The 24489-nt window shown below is 40.1% G+C and overlaps 1 protein-coding gene and 1 long non-coding RNA gene across 2 annotated transcripts in view; one reads left to right on the top strand and one right to left on the bottom strand.

The window, feature by feature from the left end:
• The window catches only part of LOC139044486 (centromere-associated protein E-like), a 145188-nt gene that overhangs the window by 49025 nt on the left and 71674 nt on the right, over positions 1–24489 (bottom strand). The window lies entirely within an intron of this gene.
• LOC139044489 (uncharacterized) lies at positions 821–24383 on the top strand. The gene is made up of 3 exons (XR_011501449.1): positions 821–8599; positions 13494–13564; positions 15242–24383. It is a non-coding gene; the product is annotated as an uncharacterized lncRNA (long non-coding RNA).

Genomic DNA, 24489 nt, shown 5'->3' with positions numbered 1-24489 from the left:
CACTGCCTCATCAACATTTATAAGACATACTTAATAAAGAATTCACACATTAAAATGTGCCTATGGGCACTAGGCCTTTACTTTAAAAATTCACTATTAAATTCCTTCCCATATTAGGAAGAGCTGCTAAAAAATCCACACCGAAAAACAAACCCCCTTAGCTTTATATAGATAAACAAATAATTTAGCCAAAAAGAAATACTTGAGAAACGACTAGAAGGAAACACTAACAAAAATTAGCAAGAGTGACAAGGCAATGGTAATGAGCACGCCGTCTTTCAAAAGAAGAAATCATTCAAAATATTTCTTTATCAGAGTCGCAAAAAAAATCATGTCCTCTGGTACAGTAAAACCACTTTAAAGATATATTCCAGCACCCTGCTAAATTCCATCAAAGTTCCTGTATGTAATCTCTATCAGTGCACACTACACTATATATTTACTCCTGAGATCTAAACTTCATGTAAAACTACACATCATCCTGAATAAGAGAGAGTGCAAGATGGCACAGGCAAGCACACAGACTCAGTGCCCTCTTCACAGTCTACTTTCCTTCAGAAGGTGGGCAAGTTCCTTTACCTCCAGCTCTTGTTTTTCTCCTCTGCCAATATGGAACTTCCAAATCGAGGTCTTATGAGGCTTTCCACATATGCCAAGAAGGAACCCAGCTACCAGGCAAAGAAGTCCAAGAGAGACCAAATGGAGAATCTGCTGGGGAAGGAAAGCCTAACCAAAGGGAGAGAATGGCCCCACTTGATAGTCAGCAACTGGGTCCACAAAGATGAGCGAGACGGCCGTGGATTCTCTCACTCTAGTGGGAGAATGAGAAGAGAGAATTAGAAAGGGGATCAATACCCATCCCAGCCAGTGCCTGGCCCTTTGAGCCAACCCAGCTGAGAACACAGACATGAAACACAGATGACTTGTTCCACTGAGGTCTGCCCAAATTCCTGACCCACTGAATCAAGAGCAAATAAAATGGTGGTTGTTTTATGCTGCACATTTTGGGGTAATCTGCTACAAAGGAATAAGTAACGCATATAGTCCCCTTTGTGTATTCTCATTCATGATACTGTTTGTGTCTTCTTTTTTTGATCAATCTTGCTAGAGTTTTATCTATTTTAATTTTTTCAAAGAATGAAGTTTTAACTTTGTCGATTTTCTTATTGTATCTTTACTTTCTATTTCACTGGTTTGTGTACTTTCTTTTACTATCTTTCTATTTTCTTTGACTTTACTCAGTTATTATTTTTCTAATTTCTTAAGAGGGACACATATTAATTTTAAGATTTTCTTCTTTTCTAATATAAGCATTTAAAATTTCTTTCAAAATTCCTTTCAAAGCACCTAATCCCACTAGTCTTGATTTGCTTCTTCATTATCTTTTGGTTTTAGACATTTACATTTTCCATCATAAGTTTCATCTTAAACCCAGAAGTTACTACACAGGGATTTTAAATTTATTTTTCGCTTTTAATTTCTAACTTTCTTGAGTCTATGCAGTTTGTTGAAGTTTTCTTCATGGCCTAGTGTGTGATCATTTGTAACTCCTCCATACGTGCTCAAGGAAAATATGTGTTCTCTGATTATTGAATGTCCATTCGGTCAAGTTGGTTAATGCTTTTGTTGAGATCTTCTTTATATCGTTGCTGAATTGTGTCTGTTTGGTCAATCAGTGCTGAGAGAGGTGTGTTGAATCACTCACGATAACGGCGGATTCATCATTTTTTCTCTGTAGTTCTGTAGATTTTTGCTTCATCAATAGTGAGCCTATTTTATTAGCTCCATACATGTTTAAAATTGCTCTAGCTTGGCGAATAGAATGTTTTATCATTGCACCATGACCCTCTCTGTTCCTAACAATGTGCCAGCTTTCTTTTGGAAAACTGCTTGGCAATTTCTTATAAAGTTAAGCATACCCAGAATGACCCAGAAATACCACATCTATATTTCCCCAAGAGAAATAAAACATGCCCACAAAAAAGACTTGTACAAGAATGTTTATAGCAACTGTTGACCTTAAACAGACAGTCAGTTATTTCTCCAGCAAAAATGGGTTTATGGGGGACCAGGAAAGAATTGCAGTTCAAAGTCTGAAACCATCTCGAGCCAGGTGCAAGTCGCTAGCAGCATGGAGGAGAAACTCTATTCTGGGAGGAAGAGCAAGTTGGGACGGCCATTGTAAACATGGAGTCCAGAGGTATAGCAGCGTTTCACTAGCTGAGTTGTGATAGTCTCTCATTGGCTGAGCTTCTTGGTCAAGAAGAAGTCTGTCTTCTTCCTGTTGGGCTCTGCTAGAAGGTAGGGTGTGAGAGCTCCGCCTTTGGGCCCCAAGACTCCAATTTAATGAAGTTTCTATTTATTAATTTCCACACAACTTTATTCATAATCGCTAAAAACGGAAACAATCCAGATGTCCAGCAATGGGTGAATGGGTAGACAAAGTATTCGATGGAATTCTTTTCAGCAATAAAATCCAACTCCTGATCACGCAACAGTAGGGATGGATCTGGAAAGCATGGTTAGAGAAAGAAGGCCCACCTGGGAGAGGACCTACCCCCTTTATGTGTGTGGTGATGGAAATCAGAGCAGAGGTTGGCTGCCTAACAGTGGGCGCCTGGAAAGGGGATGAGGGAACTCTCAGTGATGGAAATACTCTGTATCCCGATTGGGTGGTGCTTACACAGCTGTTTACGTTTAGCAAAACTCATCAAATCACACACTAAAAGATCAATCCTTTCCACGGTATTTAAATTTTACCTCAATAAAAAGCGGATGGGAAAAAAAAAGCCTGGCGATGTTGGAAAGTAACGCTAAGCGATGTAAGGAGAAATCTGCGGTAGTAAACCCTTTTTAAAAAATATTAAGTGAAGAAAACGTTCCAATAAGCTGAGCTGTATTTGTGTGACTAAATAAGGACGTTAAAAAGCCCTGCAAACAGTGAATCCCTTCTGCTCCGAGGAGCGCTTTCATTTTTCCTCGGATGCTGGGGCCCTGGAGCTCCGGTCGGATTAGGGACCCTAACGCCTCACCTGCGCCCCGGCCCCGCCCCTCAGGCATAATCCCGTCGTACCCGCCCATCCTTTGAACCGTGCGTTCACCTTTCAATCAGTTCGAATAGCACAGGGAGAGAACCAATCGCAAGCCTCGTGGGAGAGAAGGGGCGGGCCCCTTTCCCGCAGGGGTTGCTCAAAGGCCCTCCAATCAGAGGCTGGGTGTGGGAAGTTCGGATTCTGGGCGGCTGAGGTGTAGGCGGCACTGCTCCGAGGCGGCGGCGGCGGCTCTCCAGACAGGGAGCGTTCCTTTCCTTTTGGTTTGACTGAGGTTTCACGCGACAGGCTGCCTGAGGAAGGTGAGTGCTGGGAGCTGGAGGAAGGGCGCTGGCTCGCCTCCTCCTAGAAGGTCTGGAAGGGTCTGAGGTGGGCAGTGGCGAGCTGGACGCCGCTTGGGGGAGGCTCCTCTAGGACCACTTACCTGTCCTTCCCGCAGCCGATGGCTCCGTCCTCCAGAAGAGTAAGTATTTGTTGCCATAATCTATGCAGCAGTCAGCGTTTCACCACTGGGCCGTGATTGGCCTCTGGGGCGGGACGATGCTTAGCATCCTTGGCCCCGACCTTCAATTCCAGTAGCTGCTCCCAGAGCCAGCGACAACTAAACCCGCCCTGGTTGGGAACCTCTAGGCAAGCAAGACGAAGGCATTCTAGACTTTCAAGCTGGAAGAAACTCCACTCAGCCAAGAGGGGAACTTAGATGTCCTGTATGTGAAGAGCCAGGCTGCGGGGCTTGAGATCCCAGCTCCAGCGCCTGTTGGCAGTTCTCTCCCTCACCTGTGTAACAGCGATGACACTAACCACCTGTGCTGGTTTAGGTGACAATTAAACACGCCTTTACTATTAACTCGAGCTTTTGCACACACCCTGTCTCTCTTTGTGGAGCATAGTCCTATGCAGTATTTTAAAATAACTAATGGTTTATTGTTTAACATTTAGCACATTAATACTTGCAGGAGGTGGCAAGTCAAATAGTAGAGGAGCATGCTTACTGAAAAGTAGAGTCCTTTGTCACTTCCCCTGGGCTCTTACAGGAGAATGTTATTAGCATCCAGGTCAGAAGAATTCTCATTTTTTATATACTCTGTTGATTGCTTAAAATCATGTAACATTTTAATGGGTTGCATTTCTTGTGCAGATTTTTCTTTTATCTGGAGTTTTCTAGTGGACTGTCTCAGTTATTCTTGTTGTTGAAGAGTATAGTGTGCTTAGAACTTTTCTATCTTCCTATTGCAGACCTTCCCCTTTTTCTTTCTTTTTTTTTTCTTTTGAGCCAGCAACACTTGTGGAGAATCAGTCATCTTTCTCCCATTGGGCTTGGTTCTTTTCTATACCAGCTGCATAGGTGACTCCCTTAGACTTTCCACTTTCCTTTATTCTTTTCCTCATTTGAATGAAGGATTTCCTGGAACACATGGCATCCTGTTTCTTGTCCTTCTCCCTTGTTTTGCTTGAACACGTTCTCAAGAATCTTTCTAAGAAAAGAGTATGGGCCAGGTAAACAATATGATTTTTCACATGGCCGAAAATAATTTCATTATGCCCTCAAATGGCAAACTATGCTTATCCTTCTGTATCACCATGGTAGTTCTTCTAAAATCCCATCTTTTGCTCAATCTTGTATATCCAACTGCCTGCTTATCATCCCTGTCTGTCTAATAGGCATCTCGTGTGTTTGGTTTGTTTTGTTTTTTGGCTTGAGAAAAAATGCCAGGCTGCCTGCCTTCATCACAGGGAAAGGTTAGGAAACGATTCTGTATACTGTCCTTCACTTACTTTCCCTATTCTCTCCTTTCCTTCACTCTTGTCACTTTGTAATGCTGTGCGGTGAGCCTAGAGCCTCTTGTTTGTGTTATGGCCCACAGCTTCCTGGGCTTCACTTCATCTGTCAAGCAAGGCCCTATGTAGAAGCCCAAAATAGATCGTACTATCTTTTGATAACTTTCTTCCCACTCTGCAGTGTCGTATATTTATTCCATTTTGTACTGAAAATTTTTTATTTCAGAATGCTCTGAGGTGGGGCAGGAGGTGAACTGGAATCTTAATTTTTTAAATAATATGAAAATCTATATAAGTTGTCTACCTTTCTTTTCCCTGGCAGGATGGCTGCATCACATTTTGCCAGTCAACTGAGAAAGGATTTAAGTATTGAGATGATTAGAACTAAAATTGCTGAGGAGAGTTTTCTCTCTCAGAAAGCAGACAGATATGATAAATATGAACGAAAAAGACACTCTGGTTTGACGGATGTCAACCTTCCAACCTTGGAAGGTAGAAATCTTGAATTAGAGGAGACATCTCAAGAGCCTATTCCAGAAGAGATGAGTGTGAGGCAAAGTAAGTAAAGAGCTATTGTAATTTTAACTGCTTTGAAGAGGGGAAAAAAGTTGGTTTAATACCTGAGGTTAAAAAATCCTTGACCAGGGGCCAGCTGGGTGGTGTGGTGGTTAGGTTCACATACTCTGCTTCTGCGGCCCGAGGTTTGTGGGTTCGGATCCTGGGCGTGGACCTACATACTGCTCCTCAAGCCTGTGGCAGCATCCAGCAAACAAAATAGAGGAAGCTTTGGCAACAGATGTTACCTCAGGGACAATCTTCCACATCAAAAAAAAAAAAAAAACTTACCAGAAGAATGGAGTTTTGAAATACCATTCTAAATAACTTGATATTTTCTATGACTAAATACTTCCTATTTAAGGTAAAGGCTGTGAAAGTTCCATTCGCTTGTGGAGTGTTGTAAGTTCTGACTTCTGGAGTTTGAATAAGATAAGTGTTGACAAGATTAATTGATAAGGGACATTAAAATAGAAGTTTTGTAGCTAAATCAGGTCTCAAGTTGTTTAAATGTTCACTGCTTCAATTTTGTCATTTTCCAGGACCAGTGAAATATGCAGCCCAAGGGCCTTCTTTACAGGGAGACCAGCTTTACTCTGAGTGACATGAGAAGCCATTATTGGATTAGTGTGTTTATAATCTGCTTTATGTTTTAAAGCATCACTTACGGATGGTAGGGTGACCAGCATGGCCTCCAGAAGACCAGCTGGGAGATAACTGCAATAATTTAGCTCATGGTTGACCACAGTGGGAACGGCAACCCTGGGTGGTTTCATTCTGGTTACATTTTGAAGTTTGAACCAATAGGATTTCCTAATAGAGTGGATGTAGGTTGATAAAGAAAAGTCAGGATGGTTCTAAGGGTTTTGGCCTGAGCAACTAAAAAAATGGAGTGGCCATTTACTAAGTTGTAAAATACTGAGAGAAGAACTTGCCATCTATAGATGGCAAGTCAGGGTGCTGTCTAGTATGGTCTGATGATGTGAAATATAAAGCTGGGCTGTTTTAGTGAAGAGGAAGAAATAATTGAGAAACAGCAATGAGGGACCACCCCCCACCCCGGCCCGCTTCAGGCCCAGTGATATGACCTTTGTGGGAGAAGAAAACAGTCAACCACTTGAGAGGACAACTAGGGGAGCGTTGTCTTCAGGGGAGAGCCAGGTTACGGTTAGATCAAGAGATGAAGGGAAGAGGAACTTCAGGGAAGTTGAGGATATAGGGGTTTCATCGATGATTAACCACTTCATCATCTGAGCTTTCGCATCTTCTGTTCTCTGCCTGGATTATTTCTTTTAAACAACTTTATTGAGGTAGAATTTGCATACCATAAAATTCACCCATTTAAGTAAATGCCTTTTGTTTAGTAAATTTACTGAGTTGTGCAGTCATCTCCCTGGATTATTTTAAACCCTCACCCAGTGGGCAAACGCACTCTCATTCTTCAGAAACCTTCTCGGGTATTCTCTCTTCTGACAAGCCTTTCCTGACCTCCCCAGACAGGTTTATACTGATTCTCGATTGTGCATTCTCGTAGTCTTCATTCCATGCTAAACCAAATTGAAACTGTGCTCATCTCCCCCACGATACTGTGAGCCCTTCAGGGGCAGAAATTCTCTTATTCTTACTTCCTAAAAATGTCTGGTACATAGTAGCCACTCACATTTTTCAAACAAGTTTAAATAAACATGAAAATACATAGTAGAAACCTGAGTTGAGAATCACAGGTGGGAGATAAGGAATCTGACAGGTCAAGGTGTCATCCAGGGATGCCTCTGAAGCTTGACTGAGGCTGGAGGAGCTGTTTCCAAGATGACTCACTCACATGACTGGCAAGTCGATGCTGGCTTTTGGCAGGAGGCCTTAGTTCTTCGTCATATGGTGTCTCCATAGGGCTGACGCGGGGTCGGTGAGCCGAGGAGTCGAAAGAAAGATTTCTTAGACTCTCAAGATCTGGCAGTAGTGCTCTTTTATTTAGAGAATAGTGTGGAATAGCATGGGGACAGGACCCATGGGCAGTCGGAGCTTCTGCTGCTGCCCCGAACTGAGGGTTGGGGCCAATATTTAAGGCATAGGTGTGTGAGTTATCTCTTTATTAGTGCCCGTTTGGTCTGGCCATTTGGCGGTCCCACAACTTTTAGATAAGAATCAAACCGGATTGAGTAAATGGCAGAAGTCACCGCTCAAATATTATCCTCGGCTAAAGACAAAGGAGGATTTTGGGGTGGGGGGTCAGTTACATGAGGTTGCCAGACAGTTTCCAAAGATAAGGCCATCCCCCCTTCCTCCTGGCTCAGAGAGGGAGGCATCTTCACAGATAGAGGTTTCCCTTAGAAATGTAAATGTTTTCCCAACAAGGGGCAAACAAATTCCAGAGAGGGAGGCATGAAGATTTCCTTTACAAATGCAATTGCCTCTGATCAAAGGGCAAACAAATTCCACTCCTTGGAGCCTGCTTCTTATCTGTAGTTTTAAAAGTAACCAGCCTAAAAATCCTCATCATAAACTGTTTTAAAATTAAGCAGCCTAAAAATCCCCATCAGGGCTGCCTGAATCTCCTTAAGGCTCCACATGGCCACTGACTTCCCCAGCGCAAGTGATCTGAGAGAGAGCAGGGCCAAGCTGCACTGTCTTTAATGATACAGTCTTGGAAGCCACACTCCATCATTCCCACACTTTTCTTGGTGACACAGCTCAGCCCTATTCTGTGTGGAGGGGACAACACAAGGGCATGACTACCAGGAGGTGAGAATTGTTGGAGGTCAGCTTGGAGGTGGGTGATCATAGAAGTTAATTAATTTAAAAGTGAAGTAATGGATGCCTAGGGGATGGCAAGCAGTTAATTTGTGAACAAGAGAAGGCAAAAGGGAGAGAAATTTTGAAAGAACAGGGGTTGAAATGACTTGTGTGGTTAGCGTGCTAAGGAATCAATACGAAGTTACTGAAAGTATTGCTTAGCAGCTGTTGAAGTTAGATAATGGTATTTTAGACATTTGGATAACTTTTTATTTGAATGTTTTATATGCTATTTTCCCCCCTGCTTAGGATCAGCAAAGTCTCTTCTAAGTGATCAACGAAGACAAATGTTCCAGAAATACCTAGAGGAAAAGCGACTGAAAAAATTGAGAAACCTTCAGCGATGACCATTTATAGTGGGTGTTTATAGACATGATAAGACTATTTTTCTTTCATGAATACCAGCACACCAACCAAAAAAGGTAAATTTAGTATCATAACTTGATATTCAGGAATAGTTCTTAACCAGACTTTTCTTTAAGAGATTATACTTGATCTTAGCCAAGAGGCCAAGAAGCGATTATTTGAGAGTTTAAATGACTAAAACAACCCTTTCCCTGTAGTCCCTTTATTCACTTAGCTAGTTGGCAGGAGCTGGGAGTGACATCCTAATAGTTCAGAAGATGGAGATGAGGTCTCTCGGTGCAGCCATAGGTAGGTTGACACGGGATAAAACTAGCAAAGCAGTCAGAGCCAGGCTGGACGGGCAAGGCCGGGCGAAGGATCTGGCGTCCACCCTGTCGGATGCGGAGAGTCAAGAGAGGCTTATACATGAGCTTGTACCATGATCAGATTAATAATTCAGGAAGATTACCCTAGGCTGGAAGATCGTAGTCTGGAAGGGGAAGAACTTATAGGTAGGAAGACTGTAGTGAGACTGTCGTGATGGAATAGATGAGACAGGATAAGGGGACTGGGGCAGTGGGCTTAAAGGAAGAAACAGGTGTGAGACATCTCAGGAGATAAATTTGACGGGGACCAAGCAGATGGTGAGGGGTGAAGGAAATTGAAGAGTCGGAGATAAGATGATTCTGAAGATAAATTAGTTTGAGCAACCATATAAATTGTGCTGCTGCTAAAAGAGGGGTGGAAGGCAGGAAAAGGAACATGCCTAAGTGGGTGCATATTGATAATGCTTTTCCTGCTTTTTCTGCAGCTCATTTGGGCCATCTGGATAACAGGCAGTTGGGAATAAAAATTTGAAAATCAGGACGGAGATCCATGCTGAGTGGTGGATTTAGGATATGATATTGGGAGTATGGATGGGGGTTTAAGCTGTAGGGCTAAATGAGACCACTCCAGTAAAGATATACACATTGTGAAAGAGTGAGGACTAGAGAGCACCTTCAAGTGGGCAGAAGTCAGGTACCAGTGATAGGTCAGATTGTCAGGAGAGCTAAAACAGGACAGAAGCTGGAGGAGGGGTGATCTAAAGAAGAGAATGATCCATGAGTTAAGGGGGATGAAGTTTGAACACAGGCAGCTGGATTTGTAAATTAGGTAGTCACTGGTGATTTGCTCTTTTCAAGGTCGTCTCTTGTTGGCTGTGTATTCATTCCTGATTTAAATAAGAATTGAATAATATAAAAGCTCAAGATATCGCCTGTTTTTGTTTGCTTCAGGAATGTCATTGATTTGAGAGACCTTTGATTACTCTGCATGTGACCTTAGGATAAGGTGGAAGTGACCAAAATTAGTAGAATGTAGCTCAAGGTGGAAAGATACAGAAAAATATGGTGTGTATGTGTTCGAGGAGGGCGAGATTGTTTCTGTTTGGAGGAACATCAGAGAAGACCTCTTGGAAGGCGCTGAATTTAATCTGGCTTCTCAAGAGTATGTAAGGCACCAGTCATTGGTCTAAACTGTAAACAGCTATTTACAAAGTGTTATATGTAGGAGGAAAAAGACACACATTGTTGTGTTAAATAATACGATTCACCAGTAGTTTTTTATTCTACTTAGACAATAGCCATCGCTGAATATTGTTTACTTTGTGCCTCGTTTCTTCAGCACTAGATCTTCCCTGAGATTTGGAGAAGCAAGTGGCTTCTAATCTACAGAAGAAGTCTGATTGTGCTTCTTCAGGAATTTTAGAGTTGATAAATAACTTATCACTTTTAATCAATCCTTCTCTTGCTGGATTTCTTCCTTGCTTTGTGATCAGGTCTCCATTTTCTTATGGACAGAGGACAAGTGCACAATCATTGGATTTGAAGGCAAACTGTCAAAGCTAAGAAAGTAAGCTGTGCAGTATCTTTTCATAAACAGGAGAGAAGAGATCTTAATACTCTAGTTTCTTCATTGACCCCTTCCAAATATTTCCAGTTCATCATATTAACAAGGATTCTAATACCTGGAAAATATAGTATGAAATTTCTCCTTTGTGCTCACTGAGAAATATGAGTAAGTTTTGAGGCTTTTAAGCATAATTTAAATCAAACCAGAACCAGAAAAGAGAGTAATTTAAGTTAGCAAGTATCTTTTTGCCATAAATGATTAAGGGTTGGATGACTAAGGGTAAAATTTAACTTTAAAATGGAGACTTTATTTTGTAATGAGACATGGAAGTAAATTATGGCAGTTCATTTTTTTTAACTTTGTCTGCTTTTGATTGTTTTAATGCTGTTCCATCTTGTATGGATTGCCAGGTCAAAGGCCAAAGCCCAAATGGAGCTGACTAGGGTGAAGTTGATAGTAGATAATTGTTACTAAAATGATGAATCGTGCTCCTTTTCTCAGAGTAAGTAAATTCATTTTAAATCTATTATCAGCTTCAATCAGAGTGATTATTTTACTAGAGTTAACAGTACCAAACTCCCTGTTATTGGCATGGTGACATAGAGCAGTTTTGGCTAGATGCTAAGGAAGTACTCACTTGAAATATTCATTGCCAAACATCCCTTATGAGATCTATACCAACTCTGTGTGTCACTCTGTTTGTTTACTGGGCTCTATTATGCATCCATGTCACTATAAAATGCAGATAGGGATATAAAGCACGTAGGGTGGGGGATAAACTTACGGGTCTTCAGAACACCATTATGGACAAAGTTAATAGGACGATTACTAAAATAAAGTGAAGTGGGCAAGGAGGTAAATAGCATGTCTCTTTATCAGGTGAGAAGGCTCCGTTTCACGTATTCAATAAATTGAGTCACTGCCATGTTCCTCTAGGCTCTAGGATATAGTAATGAATAAAGCAACATTCCCTGTTTTCATGGAGCTTACATGTGAGATAGGCAATGAAAAGAAAAATATATAGTATGTGATGGTCCTAAGTATTATGCGGGAAATAAAAAAAAAAAAAGAAGGCAGATGGGGAGTATTGAAGCTGGTACAGGGTGAGCTTCCGATGGGGCCTCACTGAGACGGTGGCGCTTTGAATGCAGTCTCCAAGGAAGTTGCAGAGTGCACTGTGGGAAGAGTTTTCTATCCAGGAGAAGATTTTTCCAGACAAAATTCAAAAGTTTTGAAGCGAAAACATGCTGGTATGTTTAAGGACTCTCAGAAGATTATAGTCAGCTATTTAGAATAGCTTAGGCTATTAGCATTTTCAAAATTCTAGGATTCTACAAAAAGTTTGTAAGGAAATCTATATAATGGAAAACTTTTTTCATCTCATCTTATTTGGGGTGGTGGATTTTTTGCTGGGTCATTTACAATAGATTTCAGATGAGGGGTCAAAATACCGATTGAAAATGTGGTAATTTGATTCATCAAGCAATTAAATCACATACCACCTAATCTTTTCAATAGATCATTAATAGGAGTGATGTTCGAGCAACACGATCTGGTCAAAGACAAACCTCTGAAAAGAAAGTGTCCAACGAGAAAAAGGTAGCTTATTATTATAAGCTCTGACGTTGCCGCAACAATGCTTTAGTAATTACCGAAAGCATTTAATTTCATGGTTCCCGCAGCAGGGCAGCCTGCAATGCCCACGTGCGTGAGAACCACTCGGTCGATGACTCAAAGAGCGAAGCAGACCTCGGGGGCAGGCACCGCCAGTGCAGCCTCTGCGGGAGCAGCCTTGGCTGTGCCGGCCACGCGAGCGGCACGTGGTGAGAACTGTTCCTTCATCAGTGGCTGAAGTAGAATGCTCTGGTCCCTGAGGTTTTTCGTGTTCAGTTTTTAAAGTCATCGTGTACTTCTTTGAGTAGGCGAGGAGGAAACGGGAGATTCCAGGTCCCCAAGACAGGTTCAGTGCCCCACCATCCAGTTAGCACACAGTGGGCGCTCAAGCGGTGAAGCATGTGCACCGGTGGGCAGCGCCACAAAGTGAAGATTAATGGCCCCAGTAAATTACAGCCCATTTGTTTGGTGGAATACAGTGTAGCGTTTAAGAACGATCCTGTGAAAGACACTTCATGACATGGTCCAGGATGTATTAAGTGGGCAAAGAAAACAGGTCCAATTCTGAACAGTGTGATCACAATTCTAAAATATGTATGTGAATATGTGAACATAGGAAAAAAACTGGAAAAGCATACCCTGAATTGTCAGCAGTGATGATTTCTGAATAAGGTCATCTTGAGTGATTTTTATTTATTTATTTTTTGAGGAAGATTAGCCCTGAGCTAACATCTGCCGCTAATCCTCCTCTTTCTTGCTGAGGAAGAGTGGCTCGGAGCTAACATCCGTGCCCATCTTCCTCTGCTTTATATGTGGGACACCCACCACAGCATGTTTTCGACAGGCAGTGGGTGGGTCCGCACCCGGGATCTGAGCACCTGGGCTGCCAAAGCAGAAGCGTGAACTTACCTGCTGCGCAGCGGGGCCAGCCCCTCTGGGGTGATGTTTTTTGCGCTTTGCTTTTCCTGATTTTCTATAATAAATATGCATTTGATAGTCAGAGGCAAAAGGTAAAATACTTTAGCACCTTTGGTTTTGTAAACAGATATCCTATACTTGGCAGGAAGTTTTATCTGTATTTATCGTATTTAAATAGGGTATTTTAAATAGGATATTTTAAAATGACTTTTAATCATAAAATCCATTAAGGCATAGATTCATATTGTTGCCTTTTTTTCTTTCCCAAATTACCTAGTACTTTTTAATTTTTTTCGAGGAAGATTGGCCTTGAGCTAACATCTGTGCCCATCTTCCTCTAGTTTATATGTGGGACAGCTGCCACAGCATGGCTTGATAAGCAGTGCATAGGTCCATGCCCAGGGTCTGAACCAGCAAACCCCGGGCCACCAAAGTGGAGTGTATGAACTCAGCTGCTATGCCACTGGACCGGCTCCTTACCTAGCATTTTTAATGCAGAATTTTCTATCTAGTCAAAATGGATCTGTTATGTCATTTTTATTTTAGATAATATAACAGAAAGAAAAGTACCAGATCAAGGAAGGCCTGCCAAAAAGATCGAAGAAGAACCAGGCAAGGTAGAGTATAAGTATCTGTTTATTTCTAGACATTTGGAAAATCTCATTTTTATTTTCATGAAGCTGAAATTAAGCTTACAAAACTGCTTCAAGAGGTTAACCTCCACGTGTGTGAAAACCTCTTGAAGCACAAGGAAGCGTCAAGAGGGTTTACTGTTATGGTTTGTGAGGTGTCTCATCTTTAAAACCTTATAGGTAGAGAATGTGTAGTTTGGTTAACAGAAGAGAGAAAATAAAAACACAGCTGACGGAAACCTTCATGTGAGCATCGGCTAGGAGATGGGTGCAGTGGGTGAAATGCGTTGACTCTGGATTCAGCTAGGCCTGAGTTTGCCTATTGTCTCGCTTCCAATTGGCTATATAATCTTGGGGAAGCTATGAGTTTGTTCTCCCAGCTGTAACATGTAATATCTACACAGAGTAGTTTCAAGAATGAAATCACCTGACGTTTCTGACAGCATCTAGCATAGTGCCTGGTAGAGTCTTCAAAAAGAGCCACCATTTCGAGGACCCAATCCCTTAATTTATAATCCATGCTATAATTCCTTAGCCTTAAAAAAAAAAACAAAGTTATGCCAAAGTGTAAGAAACCTGGCTAGGTTCTTACCAAAAATCAGACATAGATCCTCCAAGGAAGGCAGTACAGGGTGATCTTCACAGGCGAGCAGCTGGACCTCACAGCTCCTCCCTCAAGGTTGGTTTTCTCCTTAAGGATTATCGCTAGTGTCTACCTTTGCAGCCACACAGGCCTCAAGCACAGTGTTACCCTTAAACTCTAGTCCGGGTAGAAATACGTATCTCATTAAAACTCAGAAACGTAGAAACCTCTAAAAATTATGTTGAAATGAGTGGATTAAATTGGCAAAGGTGGTTGAAAGGTACAAACTTCCAGTTATAAAATAAGTAAGTAGAGAATGTAATGTACTGCATGGTGACTACAGTTAATAATATTGTATATTTGAAAGTTGCTAAGAGTAGATCTTAAAAGTTCTCATCACAAGAAAACAAAATTTGTAACTGTGCATGGTGATGGATGTTAACTAGACTAACTGGGGTGATCATTGCACAATATACAAATATTGAATCATGTTGTATACCTGAAACTAATGTAATGTTGTATGCCAATTATATTACAGTAAAAAAAAACTACCAAATAACAAATTGACTTGAAAAAGAAAATACGCTTCACATTTTATATGGTTAATCTTATTGTGCCACATTGAAAAATAGTTTTGCTCATATGATAAACTTATTTATAATAATCCAAAGTTATTAAAAAAGATTATGTCCTTGACAATACTGGTAATCCAATAAACATTGGATTTCTGATTCTCAAACCTTTGTAATTATCAATATAATTTAAGTAAAAAGATACGTATTTGTTAGGTGAGTGAATTTTTCCACCTTAGTTTTCATATATTTTAATTTTTGGTAATACCTAAAACCTATTACATAGTTTTTTTAATATGGATTGGTTCTCCCTCTTTCTGGACCATAGCAATGGTTTATGTAGCTGGTCTTCTGACTCCATGTAAACATTTAATTGTATTTGTTTTTGTTTCTTAAATTATGTACGTGGGATATATCTCTTAACTTTCACATTTTCGGGCCTAAAAAATTGGTGGAATATATCCCAAGAAGAGAGACTCTCACTCTATTCTGTTTATTCACATCCAGGTCATGTCTTTTAAAGTTGATAGCGAAGTAAATACTTTGGAATCACAAACCAGTGTGACAAACGGAAGGGATCCAGATGGAGTCTTATCCAAAGTGGAAAAGTTACCTGAGACAAATCCTGCAGAAGTGAAAGGGAGGCCATCCTTCGCACCAGTAGATTTTCTGTTTCGGCCACCAGATGGTCTGAAGAGCTATGACGTAACACCTAGACTCCAACAAGCACCGCTACTTTGACAGCCAGTGACAGAATGAGATGTTATTAATGAATTCCTTGCTGACATGGAGAACGAATGCCTTTCTTAAATTTGGCCTGTGCTTTTTAAGTTATTTAGTTAGTAAACTATGTTCATTACAAATCATGAAAATTTGACCTCTCCAAAAAATTTTTCAGAAGGATACAATAATGTATTTGACAGATTTGATATTTTCTGTGCATTATTATTTTCACGATTCAATTTGCTTTTTTTTGCTTTTAAGAAGTGACTTAATTGCAACACTTAGAAATAAATTTTTAGAAAGAAGAAATTGCTATACTGCAGCTCAGACATGGTTTGGATTTTTTTGTTTGTGTTTTTTTTACTGAGTACTACTTTATAAAAGCTATCTCAAAAGACAAAATGATTAACTTGTAAAGTGGGGAGAAAAAATCAGTTTGAATCTTTACAAGAAATGGCAAGGTTGCTTTCCAAAGGCTGGCTGGCGGCAGATTGACCGAGAACTGCTCTGCGGCATCTGAGACTCCTAAGTGTGTATGTCCGGTTGAGAGGGCTTTGCATCTGTGGATCTCATCACAGGGGGCAGAGACGGGCCTTCCCGCTGGAGGTGTTTACGGTTTTTCCCTCTAGATTAGACATGTTTTAAAAAACAGAAACATATTTCTATTTTATCCCATGTTTTTAAAAAACAACATAATTTTGAAATCCTTCAGTGAGATGTATGGGTTCATGTTTTACGAAGTGTATTTTTGCTCTTGCTTAGTGATGAGGCTCCAGAAGTAACAAAAGAAATGTTGGCACACAAAAGTGAAACTTCAGTACATCAAGATTCCGACGAATTACGCCGTCCTTTGAGTTCTCTGACAGTTGGGAGCACAGGTATGGTATTTTCATGAATTTTTTACTTGTTTCTCTGGGTTATGGTTTATCAGAGATCGTTTAGAGTCTTTTCCACCATGTGTCTCACCATGTAGCTCAGGGTGTGATCTCAGGGTCAGAAGAGACGGAAAAGCATGGGGAGGGCTATCTGGAAACAGAGCTGGAATGAGGACTGCAGACTGAGAGGAGGACCGAAATGTAAATTTCAAGAGATGAAGAACATTGAGAGACACTGTAAAAGGAGATCTGATGAATGAAATCTTTGAGGCAGAAATAAAATTTTATTTAAATTTTAAATTTATTTACAATTTTAAATTTCAATGTTGAAAAAATTGAAGGATTTAAGAAATTTGTCTTGTGGGGGATGTCATTATAGGAGTTGCTGCTTTGAAATGTATATGTAATGTTTTCTTTAATCTATAGATCGTGTCTTAAATAAAAATGAAACTACTACTGAAAATTTACATGGCTTTCCAATAAAAGAAGTCCCATCACTTGAAATAAAGGAGGATCAGACATCTCAGCAGCGACATGTGCTGCATTTCAGGTCTGTGCGTTTGTTCCCAGTGTAAGCATTTTGTATTAATGTCTAGACATTTAAAACCAAAATTAAACTATTTTAACCTTAATATAATACGTAGATGAATTAGGAGGAAACTGACCTTGAGTGATTTTTATTTATCTTTTAAATTAAAAATCTTTTTCAATGGCTAGTATATTCATGTGGTTGCTAACTTAAAAGATAGAAAGAGGTACAAGTGAGAACTCCCAACCCTACAGTTCGAACCTTCCACAGAGGCAAGTGTTATTCATTTCTTGTGAATTCTTCCAGAGATACATAATGCATATGTAGATAAACTTTTTTTAAATGTAAACAGTAGCATACTATTCTGTTTTCATTTAATGTTAAATGTAGGAGATATTCCATTTGAGTCCTTTAAGAACTTTCTCATGCTGTTTTTGTGTGTGTTTTAATGGCCGCATGGTATCCAATTGTATGGCTACACCACGATTTACTTAGTAGGTCCCTGTTGCTGGTTGTTTCCATTGAGTTCAGTCTGGTAGTATTACTGTCAAGCCTGCAAAAAACAAGCCTGGATGCTTTTCAATCCTCTCCTGTGCAAATAAATAAAGACCTCAATTTACATTCCCTCAGCAAAATATGGGAGTTCCTATTTTATCATACCTTTTTTTTTCAAACAAAGAAACTAAGTTAATGTTTATTTTACAAAAGAAGGATAGAGGGAGATGATGGTAGGCTCCTTGGCCCACTAAATCATAAGATAGGATTATGTTTCTCCAACTATGAAGACTGAAAATTAGAGTTCCTGTTTGGGAACCTAAAAGCCATGTCACCTAAATGCCTTGGACACAGATCAGAGGACTGCATCTGGAGAAAGGCCCCAACGCTCCACATCACACAGGAAATGATGACATACTATGTTCTTGAGTGAATGTAGCAAGGAGATTCTCACATCTTTTCCAATACAGTACTAACCACTTTTTTGGGCTTTGACAATCAAATAGAGGAGAAATATTATCTTCCTATACTTTTAATACTCATTTGTTCTATTATGAATGAGTATATTTCAGAGCCACTTCAGCTGTTTGTAGAACGTAAGGTTTTATGATTGTAAGGGATTTTAGAGATGAGCTAGTCCACCGTGTTGTTGGACTGAGACATTGAGATAATAAGCAATTTACCCAACTAAATAATGTCGGATCTAAGACAAGTCTCCTTTCTCATTAATTAAGTTTTCATTAGATATAAACAGCTAATTTTTTCTTCTAAGAAAAAAAACTATCCTCAGTTTCTCCTGCTAAGATGCTTTTTATAAAGAGACAGATTCAATTTATCTTGGGCCGGGGTTTCTCAACTTGCACTACTGACATTTCAGATTGGATAATTCTTGTTGTGGGGCCGTCCTCTGCATCGCAGGATGTTGTGTAACGTCCCAGACCAGTAGCACTCCTCTTGTTTGTGACAAAGGTGCTCTAGACACTGCCAGATGTCCCCTGGGGGGCAAAATTGACCAGTGTTGAGAACTACCGCCCTTGGACAAGCAAAGCCTACTAATTAGAATCTGTGAGGCCCTGACACTGTAATTCCAGTCTTACAGGGTTTAGCTTCAACTTACTCTGGGCAGTTGGGTTGGTCTCAGTTCCATGGGCAATACCAGAAGTAAAGACAGAACTCAGGCATGTCTGGTTCTTTCTGTTTCATCTCTGATAAATGAGAACGGAAAGAACTAGAAATATTAGCTTGGAAAGTTGCTCTTGGCATTAACCATCCACGTAAGTTTTAGGTGTAGAAAGATGGACATGTATAGGATATCAACTTGTATTTATGGATTTTAATATATCACAGTTCATAAAATAAGCATCAGCTCTGGAAAATCGCTATTGTATAAGTGTCATATTGCTAATACTTAGATATTAGTATGAGAAACATTTGTAAAGCTGAAACATGTCATAATTTTAGAAAGATTCTCTGATATGAAAGAGAGGAATTAATATTGACCGACTGCCTTGAGTGGGAAAGGAAGCTTGAAGTATAGATTCCAAACAAAGGGGAGGGAACATTTATGTTTTTTGTCTTAGCTTTGTTTATTTTATTTTATTTATGTATTTATTCTTTTTAGGAAGATCGGCCCTGAGCTAACATCTGTTGCCAGTCTTCCTCCTTTTTTTCCCTCTCCCCAAAGCCCTGACATATAGCTGTATATCCTAGTTGTAGGTCATTCTAGTTCTTCTGCGTGGGATGCCAGCACAGCATGGCCTGATGAGCGGTGTGTAGGTCTGGGCCCAGGATCTGAACCAGTGAACCCTGGGCTGCTGCAGGTGAGTGCATGGACCCAACCACTTGGCCACCAGGGTGGCTCTGCATTGTTTATTTTAATATGTCTACATTTATCTGAAACAAAAATCTAGTGTTGCCGAACTTTATAGTTTTGTTAATCAAAATAGCAAGACTTTTCATTTCTCAACATACGTTCACTAGTATCTCTGTGCTAAAATGGTAGATGACTTATAAGGTGTAAGTAATTAGAATGTTAGCAATCATTCCTGGGAGTTAAACGTTTGCCTATTTATTGTTAGATTTTTTATGACTTTTTGAGTGACATCTATATCTAGTATTGTTTAATTATGCAAAATATTTTCTGAATGAAAATGACCTAAATAAATATGGAACAAATTTTCTGATATTTCCTTAATCTTATTTGGAGAAGCTTTTTAGAAAAAATCATTTGTGTGCTGTGTGAAGTCCTTAGATGCTGATGTACAGTGAGTTGTTTGAGGTTGAATTCTTGTAAAATACAAGGTGAGCAGAATGCTGTTTACTATGTAGCAACATATATGAGAATGAATATTGCTACGTTTTAGTGGGAACAGAAGCAGACAGTTAATGCTCAGTATTGGTATGACAAAGTTTTGTAGTCGATGTTTTTTTGTTTTGCTTTAAGGTAAGAGTTTGATTCTGGAAGCCCCAGGATATTTGGGGTGAGGTCGTCTTATCAGCTGGCTGACTTGCAATCAAGGTCCTGTTTTGTTCTCTAGCTTTTAAAAATCTCATCTTTTCCTTAGCAGAAGATCTTATTCCCCTCGCAGTTGGTCAAAAAAGACTCCTTAAGGCAGAAATATTCAAACGGCTTGAAGAACTGGTGGACAATTTGGAATACAAATGAGGCAAAAAGGATACCACCTGTGCAGACCTGGATGGGTTCTGGAACATGGCCAGCCTTCAGGTATGTGGCCAGGATTTGGAATGGCTTAACTTTCGAGTCGCATGTTTTTGGAAGTGAGGTAACAGTAGTAAAATGGGAGTAGTAGAGGCTGCTTAGGTATCTGTAATATTAAAGGAGATATTAGCCCCTTTACAAACTGTAAAGCACTGTCTAAATTTTATGGCTGCTGTCCCCTCCTCCTGCATACTGTCAGGGTAATTTCTATATGGGTTGGAAATTGAGATTCTATTCAGCTGTTGCCTAGTCTGTGATGATTCCATGTGTGCGAAAATGAGGACGAGTCTTCAGTAGCTGGGTCCATCGAGCAGTTATTGTCCCTGCTGTGTGTCAGGCGTTGTATGAGGAGCTGACAAATAGGCACATTCTCTACCCCAGAGGAGTTTATAGTTTTATCAGAGTCAGACATAGCCCTCATACCAATCTGGTGTAGAAAGCGCTGATAGAGGCCGTTACTAGGAAAATCAGTGAAGGTAGGGAGATGACAATTTCTAGCTTTTTGAGCTTATTTTAGAAATAAGCATATAAAATACTAATTCAAGAACCAGTGGCCAAGAACCATGAGACATTTGCAGACAGCCCGAAACCTGGAAGAAGGGGCCGCAGCAGCACAGGAAGGAAGCTGTCTGGATGAGGCCGTGGGCTGATCCAGGAGAAAGAACTTTAAAAGCAAGTGTTAATATGCTCAAAGAGACCAGGCATTTTTTCTGCCAAATGAGAACAGCTATGCAAAAAAGAACATTCAGAGAACGACAACAAGAGCTCTTTGAAGTTAAAAACTATATGAGCAGAAATGTAAGATTCACTAGAAAGATGGAATATGAAGCTGAGATCTCCCATAAATTAGAGCAAAAAGAGAGAGATAAAAGAGGAGAGACTAGATAAGAATATTAAGGGGACCAGTCTAGGAAGTATAATATCCAAATAACAGGGATTCCAGAAAAAGAGAACAGAAAAAATAGTGGAGAGGAAATGATCAATGAAATAGTTTGACATTTTCCTGGAACTGGAGGACCTGAATTCCAGATTGAAGGAGCCCATTGAGTGCCTAGCACTGTATGTCAGTGTAGACACACACCAATGCACAATGAAATATAATTGTACAACTCTTGGGATGAGGAGAAACATCTAGAAACTTCCAGAGAGCAAAAACAAGTTTCATACAAAAGGTCAAAAATCAGAATATCCCTAGATTTCTCAACAGCGACATCGAAAGCTGGGAGAACAAGGCCCTCGAACTTCTCGGGGAAAATAACACTCAGCCTGGTGTTGTATACCCAGCCAGTCACGCTTGAGGGTGGAAAGGCATGTTTCAGACACACACAGTCTGAAATTTTACCTCCCAGGCACCCTTTCTCAGGAAACTGAGAACGGCCCTCACAAAAATGAGGGAGTAAGCCAAGAAAGGGGAAGGAGCTGGGACAGATCCCCAAAAAGTCTAAGGGAATTGTGGCTGAGGTGAGTAAAGAGGGTGAGCAGCAGGCTTAGGAAGCAGCTGTTCAGACTGGAGCAGGAGGCTGGGGCTCGGCGAGATACTGTCTCTGAGGCTGAACGGAACAGAATACCCGAGTGGTTTGCTTTTCTAGTTGTATTAAGAGGGAATTTATACATACTGTGCAGACTTTAGAGGCAAATTGATGATAGATACATTAAAAAACTAAGCAAACAAAAAGCAAAGCAATGATGAAGTCTAGAGAAAAATGTGAAGAAACACAATATTCTGGTAATTATATGGCGCAGAAGTGAATAGTGTTTATGGAGTCACTTTATGACCAGTTGACATAATAATGAGTTGGTTCACTAGCATCCTTCAATGGTGACCAATTAATTTTGTCTTTCTTAGTATCATAATTATTTTATGGATTTAAAAGTATTTGTGTTGGCATCTTTTACAGTCATTATCTTTAGTGATGCTCATTTCCCAGTTTTGGCCAGTGGGAGCCTCTTCAAGTTGGCTCCTGGGGCTTTTATTTATTTTAAAGAGCTATACTGAGGATAAACAATCTACATATGATAAAATCTGCCCATTCTAAGTGTAAAAGTCAATGATGTTTAGTAAATTTACAGAGTTGTGCAACCGTCGCTGCAATCCAAACTTAGAACGTTTTCCTCACCGCAGAAAGATGCCTCTTGCCTGTTTTCAGTCAGTTCCCATTGCCACTCCCAGTCCCAAGCAACCACGAGTCTCCTTACTGTCTCTATAGATTTGCTTTTTCTGAACGTTTCATTCTAAGAATCACCCAATATGTGGTCTTTTGTATGTGGCTTCTTTCCCTCGGCGTGGTGTCTCTGGGGTTCCTCCATGTTGCAGCACATGCCTGTACTTTGTTCCTTTCATGGCTGAGTAGCGGTTCATGGAGACATCAGTCTGTATCGTCCAGTTGATGGACATTTCCACTATTTGACGATTACGAATAATCTATGAATATTCACTTACAAATCTTCATGTGGGCATGTTTTCTTTCACTTGGGTAGATATGGCTGGATCATGTGGTAAATTTCTGTTTAACTATTTAAGAAACTGCCAAACTGCTTTCCAAATTGATTACACCCTTTCACGTGCCCGCCAGCAGTGTGTGAGAGCTCCTGTTGCTCCGCATCCTCACCAGTGCTTGCTCCTGTCTCTCTTAGTATTGGCCATCCTGTGGGGTGTGAACTGTCATATTGTAGATTTGATTTGCATTTCCCTAATGAGTAATGATGATCAGCATCTTTTCATGTGCTTATTATTAGACATTTGTATGTCGTCTTCGGTGAAATATCTATTCAAATCTTTTTGCCCATTTTTAATTGGGTCTGTCTTTTTATTATTGAGTTGTAAGTGTTCTTTGTATATTCTGGATACAAGTCCTTTATCAGAAATATTTGCAAATATTTCCTCCCAGTTTGTGGCTTGTTCTTTAATTTTCTTAATGGTATCTTTTGGAACACAGCTGTTTTTAATTTTGATGAAGTTCAGTTTATCAATTTTTTTAATGTTGTGATTTTGGCATTATTTCCAAGAACTCTTTTTGCCTAACCATAGGTCACAAAGATTTTATCTTATGTTTACTTCTAAAAGCTTTATCTCTTTCACTTAGGTCTGTGAACATTTGGAGTTCATTTTTTAAAAAAATTAAGTTGTGATTAATTATTTTTTGCTAGGAAAGATTTGCCCTGAGCAAATCTGTTGCCAGTCTTCCTCTCTTTTTTTTCCTCCCCAAAGCCCTGGTATATAATTGTGTATTCTAGTTGTAAGTCCTACTAGTTCTTCTGTGTGAGCTGCCACCACAGCATGGCTACTGCTAGACAAGTCATGTGGTTCCACACCCAGGAACTGAACTTGGGCTGTCAAAGCACAGCATACTGAACTTTGACCACTAGGTTATCAGGGCTGGCTCTGGAGTTCATTTTTGTGTATGGTGTAGGAAAGAGCCCAAATTCATATTTTTTCTTGCAGATATCCACTTTTCTCAGTCCTGTTTGTTGGAAAAAACTATCTTTTCCTCACTGAATTGCATTGGCACTTTTGTTGAAAATCAATTGGTCATAAGTGTAATCCTGAGTCTTTTTGACATTTAAATTTTTTTGAGAAAGGGAGATTGAGAGTACCTATTTGTATAAATGCAAATAGAGTACCTATTTGTATAAACAGAGACTCAAAGCATATTTACCCAACTGTTGACAGTGGTTACCACTTTGAGGAGATTGGAAATACCAGAAGGATGGGATCATACATTCCCATCCTGCTAGTATGTATATTATTTGAATCCTTTAAAATGAGATTGTGCCAGGGTCAGCCCAGTGGTATAGTGGTTAAATTTGGCACACTCCACTTCATTGCCCCAGGGTTTGCGGGTTCTGATCCCAGGCATGGACCTACACCACTCATCAAGCCATGTTGTGGTGGTGACCCACGTACAAAATAGAGGAAGACTGGCACAGATGTTAGCTCAGGGCCAGTCTTCCTCAAGCGAAAAAAGAAGAGGATTGGTAACAGATGTTAGGGCCGATCTTCCTCACCAAAACAATAAAAATGAAAATAAAATGAGATTATGTCAAGAGAAAGAGAAGGCAAGCTACAGACTAGGGGAAACTTTTGCAAAAGACCTATCTGATAAAGGACTGTTTTCTAAAATATACAAAGAACTCTTAAAACTCAACAATGATAAAACAAGCAACCTGATTTAAAAATGGACAAAAGAACTGAACAGACAGACACTTGATCAAAGAAGACAGATGGATGGTAAGTAAGTGTATGAAAAGATAAGATGCTCAACATCATATGCCCTTAGAGAATTGCCAGTTAAAAGTAAAATGAGACACTAGTACACACTTATTAGAATGGCAAAGATCCAAACCGCTGACAGCACCGGATGTTGGTGAGGATGTGGAGCAACAGGAGCACTCATTCATAGCTGGTGGGGGTGCA

Source organism: Equus asinus, unplaced genomic scaffold (genome assembly GCF_041296235.1).
Source record: "Equus asinus isolate D_3611 breed Donkey unplaced genomic scaffold, EquAss-T2T_v2 contig_89, whole genome shotgun sequence".
NCBI lineage: Eukaryota > Metazoa > Chordata > Mammalia > Perissodactyla > Equidae > Equus > Equus asinus.
This window is presented reverse-complemented; position numbering and strand designations above follow the sequence as displayed.